The sequence below is a fragment of the Euleptes europaea genome, chromosome 3 (genome assembly GCF_029931775.1).
Source record: "Euleptes europaea isolate rEulEur1 chromosome 3, rEulEur1.hap1, whole genome shotgun sequence".
Lineage (NCBI taxonomy): Eukaryota > Metazoa > Chordata > Lepidosauria > Squamata > Sphaerodactylidae > Euleptes > Euleptes europaea.
The window spans coordinates 109569756-109581500 of record NC_079314.1 but is presented as its reverse complement, the minus strand read 5'-3'; positions in this window follow the sequence as shown (position 1 = coordinate 109581500).

Here is an 11745-nt window from a genome sequence, read left to right as displayed (position 1 = left end):
AGAAAGAAGAGAAAGCATCCCTGCTAAGTTTCCTGCGGTTTTATGCCCATTCTTTGAAGGGAAGAATCCCAAAGTAATATTGTACTCAGTATGGACTAGTTAGTTATTCTTCTGGGGTTTACTTCTTAGATTCTGCAACAACTCTCTTTGTAAGCTGGAGCCATTCCCATTTCATCTGTGTTGTTCTTTTCTGTAGAATATGTGATAGTGAAATAAAATGCCTTTTCATGGAAGGTGTTTTGACCGCTATGAATCCCTGACCATTTGCCTAGCTGCTTGGACAGGCTTAATACACACACCCACATCTGCCATGCGTTGAGACACTAAGAAGATTTGGGGGAGAAGAATATTAGAGATACCTCGAGTGGTGGCAGATTCTACTGACAAACCCCAACACCTCGGAGGGGATTTGGGGCGGGAGAAAGGGGTTTCCTAAATGGGGTAGGGATTCCTGGCAAGCCTGCATCCTGGGCACCCCTGGGCTTTTTATTGTTCACAGCGTGAGGGACCATAAGTTGGGTGGAAAAGGCAGTTTTAAATTGTTTTAGATCAGTGGTTCCCAAACGTTTTGGGCCACCGCCCCCTTGGTTCCACAAACTCAACCCCAGCGCCCCCTACTATAGCCTATAAAAAGCATTATTCAAAATAAGAGTTTGCATGACTCACTAAAGAAGATAATAATAAAATTTCAAAACAGTTAATTGCACATCTCTTCAAAATCAATTTAAAACTTTTTAGTTGAAATTTATTCAACAAAACTGAAGAACTTGATCCAGTGGTACCAGCTCTTCAAAGTCCGGGGGGAAATTCTGATAGTTTCCACCAAATTTGCCAGCACGGTGCCATAGCTTGGTGTATTGTTAATTAATGAACAACACAGTTGAAGGGGCCCACCTCTAGTGCCCCCTGCTGCCCCCTTGCATCTTTGTGCCCCCCTAGGTAATCCCACCGCTCCCCAGGGGGTGGTACTGCCCACTCTGGGAACCACTGTTTTAGATAAATCAATAAATGGAATCTTCTTGGTCTCTGGAACAAGGGACCAACAGGGAAAGGGTGAATGACCCTGGGGCAATCCTGACAGCTGCCACTCACCGCTGTGATGGAGCACCAACCCAATGATGGCCTGAAGGTTACAGTGGTGGATTGGGTAACACAAGGTCCTAATGGTCCTATAAATAGGGTTGCCAACCTCCAGGTACTCCAGGTATGCACCCAATCAGCACGGACCAGCAGACCGCGGCATTGAGAGCATCTTCTATTGCAATCCTAAACATCTTTCATTGCAATCTTTATTACTGCCGGACGCATAGACACTTTCCTGGGGGATTCCAGTAGTTATTGTATGTTGAACTACTGTCAAAGCATAATTTTGTAACTTAACACCTTGCTAGACAAGTTCCATATCTACGCAGAATTGTAACTGCTAAGTTCATCTGTATACGTTGATGGTTATATACTGTTAAGTAAACTAACATATTGTTAAAATTGTATACATTGAGTGTGTAGTGGCTGTGTACTGAGAATTTTTCCTTTGAACTTCCACAACCTCCAGGTACTAGCTGGAGATCTCCGGCTATTACAACTGATTTCCAGCCGATAGAGATCAATTCACTTGGAGAAAATGGCCACTTTTGGCAATTGGACTCTATAGCATTGAAGTCCCTCCCCTCCCCAAACCCCGCCCTCCTCAGGCTCCACCCCAAAAACCTCCTGCCAGTGGTGAAGAGGGACCTGGCAACCCTACCTATAAAGCTTCCAGCTTTGGATTGGCTCTTCAGTCTGAGAAACTGAGAAAGGATAGACTGAACTATCTATCCTTCCTGGATAGATAGGTGCTTTGGAACACAGGCAGGACAACTACCAGCCCTCATTGGCAACTGATCAAGGAAGCGAGTCACATAATCAAGGGGACTCCACCTATTATCTAAGAATGTGTATGCATATGAAAACCACCATGTCCTCTCCATTCCACCACCCCCATGTCCATTGGTGAAATTAGGTACCGGTAGACGAGCTGAGTACTAGTAGTAACGTGATAGTGACTGCACTCCTCAGTTCTTTTTAATACTCTCTCATTGGAATGGTGCAGTGGGCATTGAGTGCATCCGCCTCAACGAATAATTGTATATTAGAGAAGAAAGACCCCTTTGGACAATTTAGATATTGTGTTGGCCCCCACGTGAATGTTGTCATCACATGGGGTTGCTACTGGGCTTGCAGCCATATTCATGCGGAGACACTGCTTGTTTGGACTGGGGATACTTCCAAATTCCTCCCCGGTTTGGAATTTTACCCAGAATGTGCCATTCCAATGCAGGTTGCCCATGATGCTGCAGAAAAGAACCATGTGCGTTTTCCATTAGTGGGATGTCGGGGAGGGGCGTATCCATTGGGTATGCATTTGAATATAGATCATCATTATGGAAGTGCTAGGGATGTAGAGAATGTAAGCAACATGCAGCAAAGATATACACAACATGTACCGGCTTGTGATCGCCTTCCCTTCCCCTCCCCACAACAGACACCCTGTGAGACAGGTGGGACTGAGAGAGCTGTGACTAGCCCAAGGTCACATGGACCTCCAGTGCGTATCCACAAAAATGAAGCCTGCAGAAATTGGCGGTGGATCAGTGGAAGGATGCAAAATGCACACATCTGCCTTATATGGAGTCAGGCTAATTGTCTGTTAAGGCTAGTACCGCCTGCTGTAATTGGCAGCATTTCTCTAGGTTCTCAGGTGGAGGTCTTTCATTTGCTACCTGCCCATTTTAACTGGAGATGCTGCGGATTGAACTCAGGGCTTTCTGCGTGCAACACAGAGGCTCTGCCACTGAGCCACAGCACCTCCCGAACAGTTACTTCTATGGAAGAAGAGCACAAGCAACATTCATCCAACCCTAGTGGGAATTGACCTCTTCATATGAGGACTGGATATATGGTTCATATGACTGGCAAAATTACGCAGCAGACTCCCCCTGACTGTGACAAGTACAGTTGCCTTATATGCAGCTCCTACACGGAAACTCCACACCATACCAATGGAGAAGCTTCCGATTGATTGTCTTTTATCTCCATCTGGGGTTATGCAAAGGCCAAGATCTTCTATGACTCTGCCCTTTGACATACGGGTCAGTTTTGACTACAGTCTGGGAAATATGTAATACCTGAACAGAGGAGCTGTTTGCATCATTTCTTTTGATCATTTTGTTATTTACTGCAATTTACTTTCATTCTGGCCTCAGCCTTTCCCTGCACCTGATGGACTTTTCTTTCCCAAGCAGGACTCTTCTGCCTGATGCCATTAACCATAAATGCCTCCCCTTCCCCAAACCGACGATATCCTGAAGGACAACGGCTCATTTCATTTCTTATCAAGAAATCAGGCAGATCAGTCATATTTCCCGAATCAAATGACATTTTCAGGGAAATTCATTTGAACTAAAAATGAGGTTTCCTCTCCACAGACTCCAATTAGTTTAAAAATGGGTTTCCCCTGATGAAAATTCTTGAAATAACTGAGCTGTGTAAAGGAAAAATCAATACGTCTATATATGTATATAGATATATATGTAGAAATGCAGCCGAGATAGCCTAGCAAGCTACATAAATCTTTGATTTTGGCCATCAGTTTCAATAGTGAAATACCTGATGGTCTTTCCCCCCCCCCCGCTTGTTATCCTATTTCCCCCCTTTCCTTTTCTCTCTGCCTCCATCCCATTCCAGTAAGGGGCCACAAACTCATTTGCTTCCTAAGTACACAAAATTAACTGCTTATCTGTTGATCTTCTTACATGATCCTTTAAGAATCTTCTCTCTTTCTCCCTCCATCTCTCTCCCTCTCTCTCTCTCTCTCTGTATCTGTTCTTTTGCCTTCAGAAGATGCTCAGGCAAAGCCCGTCCCCACGTCCTTTCCTTACATACTCATAGGGGGCTTGTGCCTAATTAAATTGCTCTCAGAGACAAGAAGGGATGAATTTCCTTCTTCCTTTCTCCCTTGTCACCCATTTAAGTCAGCTGAGATTCATTCACTGCATTTTACTTATGTTCTTAAAAAAAAAAAAAAAAAGACCAGGGGGATGAGGGAGGGGAAAGACAGATGAAGGCAGGGTTATAAGGGAAGAAAGGCAGTAATTAAAAGGGGAGGGGGATCTGACGCACCCACGTAAAATTTGGGAACAGACAAATCAAAGGAGTGTGAAATTCTAAAGAGTGAACGCAAAAAAAGGGACTTTTTCCTCCGCTGTCCAATGGGAGTTTAAATTAATTTCCCATTCATTTTAAATCATTTTAAATGTTTTGAAAGACTGGTTACTTTGAGCTGACGGACTGTTTCAAGCAGGCTTCGCAATCCAGAGAGAGTGGAGACGTAACGCTTCTTTCTCCCCCAGCCGATATTTGGCTTTCTCTCCCAGTAAAAGTCCACATTTCCCCCACACTTCTCAGCCTGAAGTTTTTGTAGCTCCCGCGAACATTTTTCGGTTTCTGGATATTTCCTCATCCTAATGCTTCAATGCTTACTACATGGAACAATCGCACACGTATGTTAAATTCCCCCCCACACACTCTTATTAGATTAAAGGTTTTCAAAAGGCGTTTCTTCTGTCCGGGCGTCTTGTTAATTTCTGAAGACAAACCCGATTTTGGCCCACCTTGCGGTTGGGGCCTCTCCCTTCCTCCAAAAAAACCCATTGTTGGATCCAATGTCATCCGCACAGGCCTGGTTCCCTCCTTCCTTATTCTCTCTCTCTCTTTTCCCCTTTTCCCTTGTTGAGATTAATGAGGGAGGCTTGGGAAATTAAGCATGAACCTGGTGTGTTAATGCCGGCTCTGCTGAGGGTGTGCGCCTGTGTGTGGAGTGTCGGTGGTGGAGGTGGAGGGAAAGACAAGGTGGCTCCTTTGGCTCGACAGCTATCGATTGCACAGCGAGGGTCGCTGGGGAGACGGCACGGCTGCCGTGCTTCTGAGGGAGCGGCCCCGAGCGCCCGTGTGGGGGTGCGAGCGGGGACAGCTCTGGCTACCCCCAAACGGAGGCCCCGTCCCTCGTGTGAGCCCAAGGCCCACCCAAGGCCTTGGAAGAGCTGAGCAATTAGCCTTTGAAGGTCATACGAAGTTGTTGCGGGGAGGACTTTTCTCTCTCCCCCCCCCTCCTTCCTTCCTCAAACACTTCTCTTTCTTTTCAATATCCTATGGCCGCCCAAACCCCAAACACATCTGAGGAATCCGTTCAATTAAATCTCTCGCAGCTCCACCTGGCTCCCGAGTGAAAGGTCAGCGGAGTCTGGGAGGGAGAGGAAGGCGCGAGAAGGGCCTGGCTCTGTTTGTGTTTCTGCCTCGGCCTCCCTCTCGCTCGCCTGCCTCCCTCCCTCCAGCCCTCCTCCTCCTCCTTTCCCTCTTTTCTTCTTTAATGATACCCAATGGTCAATCACTCCCCAGCAGTGCAAGAGATGCCCCGAAGCATCATTGTGGTCGGGAGGCGATCGATCAGGTTTCTTTTTAAAAAAAGACGATAATGATAACCCGTGGACATAATGTCAGAGAGTTTGCTGCGCCTCTTGGAGGCCGCTCACCTCTCTGTCTGCCAGGGACTACAAGAAGCTTGGAGGGGCCCGAGAAAGACTTTCCCCCCACTGTGCCCACTTAGCCCTGCCTTAAAGACAGCTAATTAGACGAAGAGCTCCTCTCTCTGCTTACTCTGGTGGGGTGGGGTAAGGGGGGGGATCCATGAACAGGAAAGTGTGCGCGAGAAAAAGACGAAGGGGATGCGATACCGGAATGGTATGCATGACCAAAAATATCCTTTGTATTAGGGGATTCTTCCATGTTTTCTAAAAAAAAAGATGCTACAAATAGATATTGAGTGCGTCTTTTACTGTCTGCTATGCTAACTTTCCATCATTGCCGCTCGAAACTGAGCTAGGAAGTCCCTGGGTCAAATCTCGCCTGAACAATGAACTCATTGGGTACTTTGAAACAAGTAACTATCTCTCAGCTTAAGCTCTGTGAAACGAGGGCTCCTCATAGTGCCATCCTAAACAGAGTTATACCCTTCTAAGTGCATTTCAGTCAATGGGTTAGAGTGTAACGCATCTTCAGATGGACACTATAACATTCCTTAAAAGTATTTTTTTTAAGATTACAGAGATGAGGTACATTCAGAGTCCAAACATGGTGGAAGGGAATGTAGACGTAACTTTTTGGGAGACCCCAGGGGTGCAGAGGAACCTAGTCCAGCTAGCAATCCCAAGACCACCTGGTTTATGTGGTGGTAGAGGGTGGTGGCAGCTTCTCTGGTGATTGGGGGGAGTTAGGGTTGCCAGGTCCCTCTTCACAATCGGCAGGAGGTTTTTGGGGCAGAGCCTGAGGAGAGCAGGGTTTGGGGAGAGGAGGGACTTCAATGCCATAGAGTCCAATTGCCAAAGTGGCCATTTTCTCCTGGTGAACTGATCTATGTCGGCTGGAGATCAGTTGTAATAGCAGGAGATATCCAGCCCATTGCCCAGAGACAAAGTGGAAAGGTCAAAGGGAGGAGCAAAATTGTCAAGAGCCAAAGCCAATAGAGAATACTATTTCACTTAAACTGCAGTGTATACTCTTTCCCTCCCCCCCCCCCACTTTCCCTCTTTGACTTAAGGAGATGTCTAGAGAGAAAGGGATGCAGAAAAAGCTGCCGAAGATAGCTACAGTGTCAAAAAAGTTGCTTTTGAGGCACAAAGGTAGTGGGACTGAAAATTAGAGTTAAAATTGGCTGCAAGCCTAGTATTGCAAAGGCCTAAAAGAGGCTGCACAGAAAATTCCTTTGCCTTAACAGGCACTACACAGTTAAAAACCAACCCAGTTCCTATTGCCTCTGTTGTATGGGGGGAAAACCCACCTGGTAACAAGCCAGAAAGAGGAAAACCACTTGTTCCAACAGAAAATTGGCCAGCTGGCAATGTTCTGGGACTTTTCTTTACACTGGAAGACATTTTCAAAGACTTAAGAACCCCAGAGAACTGACATCTGAGGTGGGAGGTAAGGGAAGGAATCTGGCAGCCAGTTAAATCTACTAAATAGAGAACCAGTTTAATTTGAGTGCCTCCTACTTAGTATTCAGGGCATGTTGAAACAATCAGTTCAGAACACATAACACATCTTTTTTTCCCCCCATTTGTTGCACACTATCTATGTGCTGTTCTCTCAAGGCTGCCCTTCTGTTCCAGTGATGTCACATGCTCCTAGTAGTTGAAACACCCATATTTTGTGATTCTTCTGTCGTTCTGTTGTGATTGATCCGTGAAAGGTGGCTGAAGAAGCCCCCTGTTGATTATTCCGTGTGTGACCATCACAACCAGGGTGAGTCTGTGGGTGGCTGTACCGTAATCTAAACGTACAGATTGGAGCAGGCAGATACTTCTTATTGACCAAGTAAGGGTAGAGGGCCAGGCTCCTAATATTTAGACAAGGCTTTGCAGATCCAGAGGCTTTGTACTATCTGCCAATCATGGGGATTGATGGTACACCCCTTCCGTGCTTGAAGAAGACTCTACAAGCCTGGTCACAGGAACACATGAAGCTGCCTTATACTGAATCAGGCCCTTGCTCCATCAAAGTCAGTATTGTTTAAGACTGGCAGCGGCTCTCCAGGGTCTCAGGCTGAGGTCTTTCACATCACCTACTTGCCTTGTCCTTTTAACTGGAGATGCCGGGGATTGAACCTGGGACCTTGCCAAGCAAATGCTCCACCACTGAGCCACAGCCTCTCCCCTATCAAAGGCAGCCCCAAGCCTGATGCCACAAGGTCCTTGATTCAAACCCCAGAGTCTCCAAGAGCAGCAAACAGAGCTTCCCCTGCCCAGCAGGTAACATTGGGTCTCCCTCCCCCCCTTAAAGCAATATCTATTATTTGGAAGTTATGCACCTGGTCCCCATTGGGGAGGAAAGTGGAATATAAATATAAAGAAAGAAAGAATGTGCTCCGCCTTGAGTCTCACTGAGACAGATGATAAATCAAGCAAGTGAATAATAAATAACAAAATCTGGACTTGTACGTTTCCCAAACTCCACTTTCTGGAATACTTTTAGGGTAGGATAACGGCGCAGGGAGAAAGTTTAACTCCCCCCCCCAACACTTCCTGCATGTTACAGACCCAATCAGAATCAGGCCCCTGTGTGCCTGATCATTATTTTTTTTAAAAAAAAATGTAATCCACTCTCTGCATCTCACCTTAAGCAGCGTTCTGTTGGCATTGTTTCCCAATTTCTACTACCCTCGTCCGATTGCATTCTTGCTGCGTGTTTTATGCTGTCTGGTCAAATTTTTAAAAATATATATTTTGCAATCTCCCCTGAGTTTCAGTGAGAAAGGCAAGCTCTGAATGTAGCAAATAAATAAATAACAAGGCGGGAGCTGATCGGTCTCTCGTCTGGTTTGGCCCTGACCGGTAGCAGCTTGACAGGATCTCGGGCAGAGGAAGCTCTTTCCAAAACCTGCTCCTTGGGACCATTCCACTGAAATTGCTGGGGGTTTCATCTGGGGTTTGCTGGGTGCAAAACAGGCATTCCACCCCTGATCCGACAACCCTCTCCAAATCTACAGTGGATCGGTCCCAGGTTACCTGTCCCATGTGATCTTCCAAATGTGTAGCTCAGTTTTTTAGTTTAATGGGCAGTGGAAAGGAAGAAATCTCTCCCTCAAGCCCTTCTAATGTGAGTATCCTCAACATAAGCTCTGTGTGAAATACATATTAAAAGCCAATTAATTCTTCCTTCCAATATGTATTTTTTAAATAGCAGGGATAGCAACGGCAACATTATTGTAAAGTCAAGTCAAAAGGCTGTTGTCCTAAATCCCCTGGCTTCGGCCTAAATTAGAAAATGCTGTTTGGGTTGACTATAATCAAGGATTTTTCAGACTCTTTAGCATAAGAAGGGTGTTTTCAGTGCTAAAGTCAGGGAGGGGCTCAGTGTGCAAGGAACCACTTCTGTGCTTTATTTGTGTGGGACTGACAAGTCCATAACTTCCATCTTCCTCTCACTCCCACCTCCACCCACCACAGTCTGGATTTTCCATTGTCATTTTATTTTCTGCATCATTTGATGAACGGAGCTTCTATTTTCCTCTGCTCCTATTAAAACTATTTGATGGTGCCTTTTATTTTATATTGTAATTGGGAAGGCAATCATGTGATAAAGGCACGCTCATTGTGAAATAAAACAGGCCATGATGGAGCTACCCAGATCGTATCACTAGGAAGAACAGGGACTAGTTTCTGTTGGAAATGGGATAGAATGTGCTTTCAAAAGACTTCTACTGGTTTCTGAAGGCCTTGAGGAAAACATTTCTTTCCAGAACTTTAAGAACTTTCTCATTACAGAAAAACAGAGGAACATCTGATAATAACTGATCTTCTGAATCCTATTGTCATTAAGAATTAGCAGACGAATGCAGAGAAAGCTGGGCATGCCTCCTGTCCTCACAGGTAGACATCATGGATTTTTTTTGGGGGGACACTCTGGTCAAAAAGTGCCTACTCCTGCTTTAACATCTTCCCGACTCATAGCAAGGATCAGAGCACAAGCTAGGGTTGCCAACTTCCCCTTGGGAAATACATAGAATTTGGGGGTGGAGCCTGGGGAGGGAGAGGTTTGGAAAGAGGAGGGACCTCAACAAGGCATAATGCCATATAGTCCACCCTACAAAGCTGCCATTTTTCTCCAGGGGAACTGATCTTTGAGATCTGGAGATCAGCTGGAATTCTGGGAGATCTCCACACACCCCCTCCAGCTTGAAGTTGGTCACCCTAGCACAAGCACCCATCAGGGCAGCTTGGCTATTTCAGTCTTTCAAGCTGAGCTCAACCCCTCCTTGAAACAATGGTCTAAAACGCATGGTCGCTGAGCCTCCTTTATTCCCCGTTTCAGCCAGGATCAAAGTAACCCGGGCTGGGGAGGGGGTTAACTGGACGCATTACCTTGAATGAGCAGGGATGAAACTGTGTGCAAATCGATCCACGAAAACAGAAAATGCGGGAGACGTGGAGTTCCTGTTTAGTTTGCCACGCCCCCTGCCCCCCCCCCCGGTGATTGGTTGTTTCAAATTGACCAATGACGAGCCAGGAAGAATGGTTTGACGTGGGCCAGAATGGGAAAAGCCGGGTTCATTTTGCGTCAAAACAGAGCTGAGCCGAAAATCAATAAGGTAGCATCCGTTCGCAAAAATTTGATCCTGGCTGAAACAGGGAATAAAGGAGGCTACAGCGACCATGCATTTTTGACCAATGGCTAATACTTAAGGAAGAATTCCCAGGGAGCTGTCCCAGGTCCTGCTATGACTGATCCAGCCCCACTTAGCTGGTTATGGCTGACAGTTGCTGGACTTCTGTTTAGAATACTTACTTGCTGCATTCTTTGAAACCAAGAACGTTCAAAGTCATTTACAGTTCAGAATAAAACACAATAAGGCATTTTTCAAAAAAATTCCAATCACCATTAAAATCAGGGAAATTCAGCAGCAGCATAAATGCCCCATTGAACAATTCAGCAACAGCAATCTGTACAATAAAGCAAGGATACTAGCAGCACAACACAGTAAGCACCCTACCTAGGCAACCCCCCCCATCTTGCCTAGCATTTGTAATTTAAGAGGCTAGGTACTAGGCAAACCACTGTAGAGAGGGCACTCCACAACCACATAATGCTACTAACGGTGCAATTCAAAGCAGAGTTACACCCTTCTAATTCCATTGAAGTCAATGGGCTTTAAAAGGTATAATAATGCTTAGGATTGCACTGCTTGATGGAATTGCATTGCCACTGTTTAGGGTTTGATAACTGACAGCTGACGACATTCTATATATGACGTCTCCCTGTCAAGAGCAAACCTGTCAAGGAATGTCATCAGGATTAAGCCACTTGCATTTGAGGTCAAATTTTACATTCAGTATTTGAATGGCAAAACTGGATGCAGTTGTGGGCTTGGTGTTCTTAGCCACATACCCATGGAACTCCCTCTTTCCCTTGGTGGTGGAAAGTGCCATCAGGTTGCAGCCTGAAGGGGTTTCAAGGCAAGAGACAAACAGAGCTGGTTTGCCCTTGCCTGCCTCTGCGTAGCAATCCTGGACTTCCTCGGTGGTCCCTGCTTAGCTTCTGAGATCTGATGAGATCAGGCTAGCCTGGGCCATCCAGGTCAGGGCCTCTTTCCTTTACAGCTCACCAACATCTGAGCCCAATCTAGTTTTCAGAAGCATGTGAAATATACGTATGTATGAAGAAACAATACTGGGATGACACTTCAGATAATAAGGCCTGCATCATCTCACCTTTGACTCTCCGGGTCTAGAGACAGATGGTCAAGCTTTCATAGACAGAGACACAGAGACAGAGAGAGAGACAGAGAGACAGAGAGACAGAGATGTCCTTTGGTTCTTTTTCTTTGTGAGCCTTTTTCGTTCTGCCCATTTCGGTTGCTGGTATTCCTGAGTTGTCTGTTTCTTTTATGCCATTTGTACAGCATTGACACATTATGTGCCACTTATGTGTGATTTATACATCATTTATATGCAATTGATGCAAAAATAATGTTGAAAATGTGTTTAACGGGAAAAATTGGCAGGAGGAAATAGAAAATGGTGTGAAAATAAAGAATGATGGGTTTAGTTTGCACAGGGAGAAATGAAATTGGAACTGGGGGTTTTCAGTGGAACTAACAGGGATGAGAAATTCGATAGCATCCCTAGTTTTTCAGAGTGTTGAAGGGGCCATGACAGA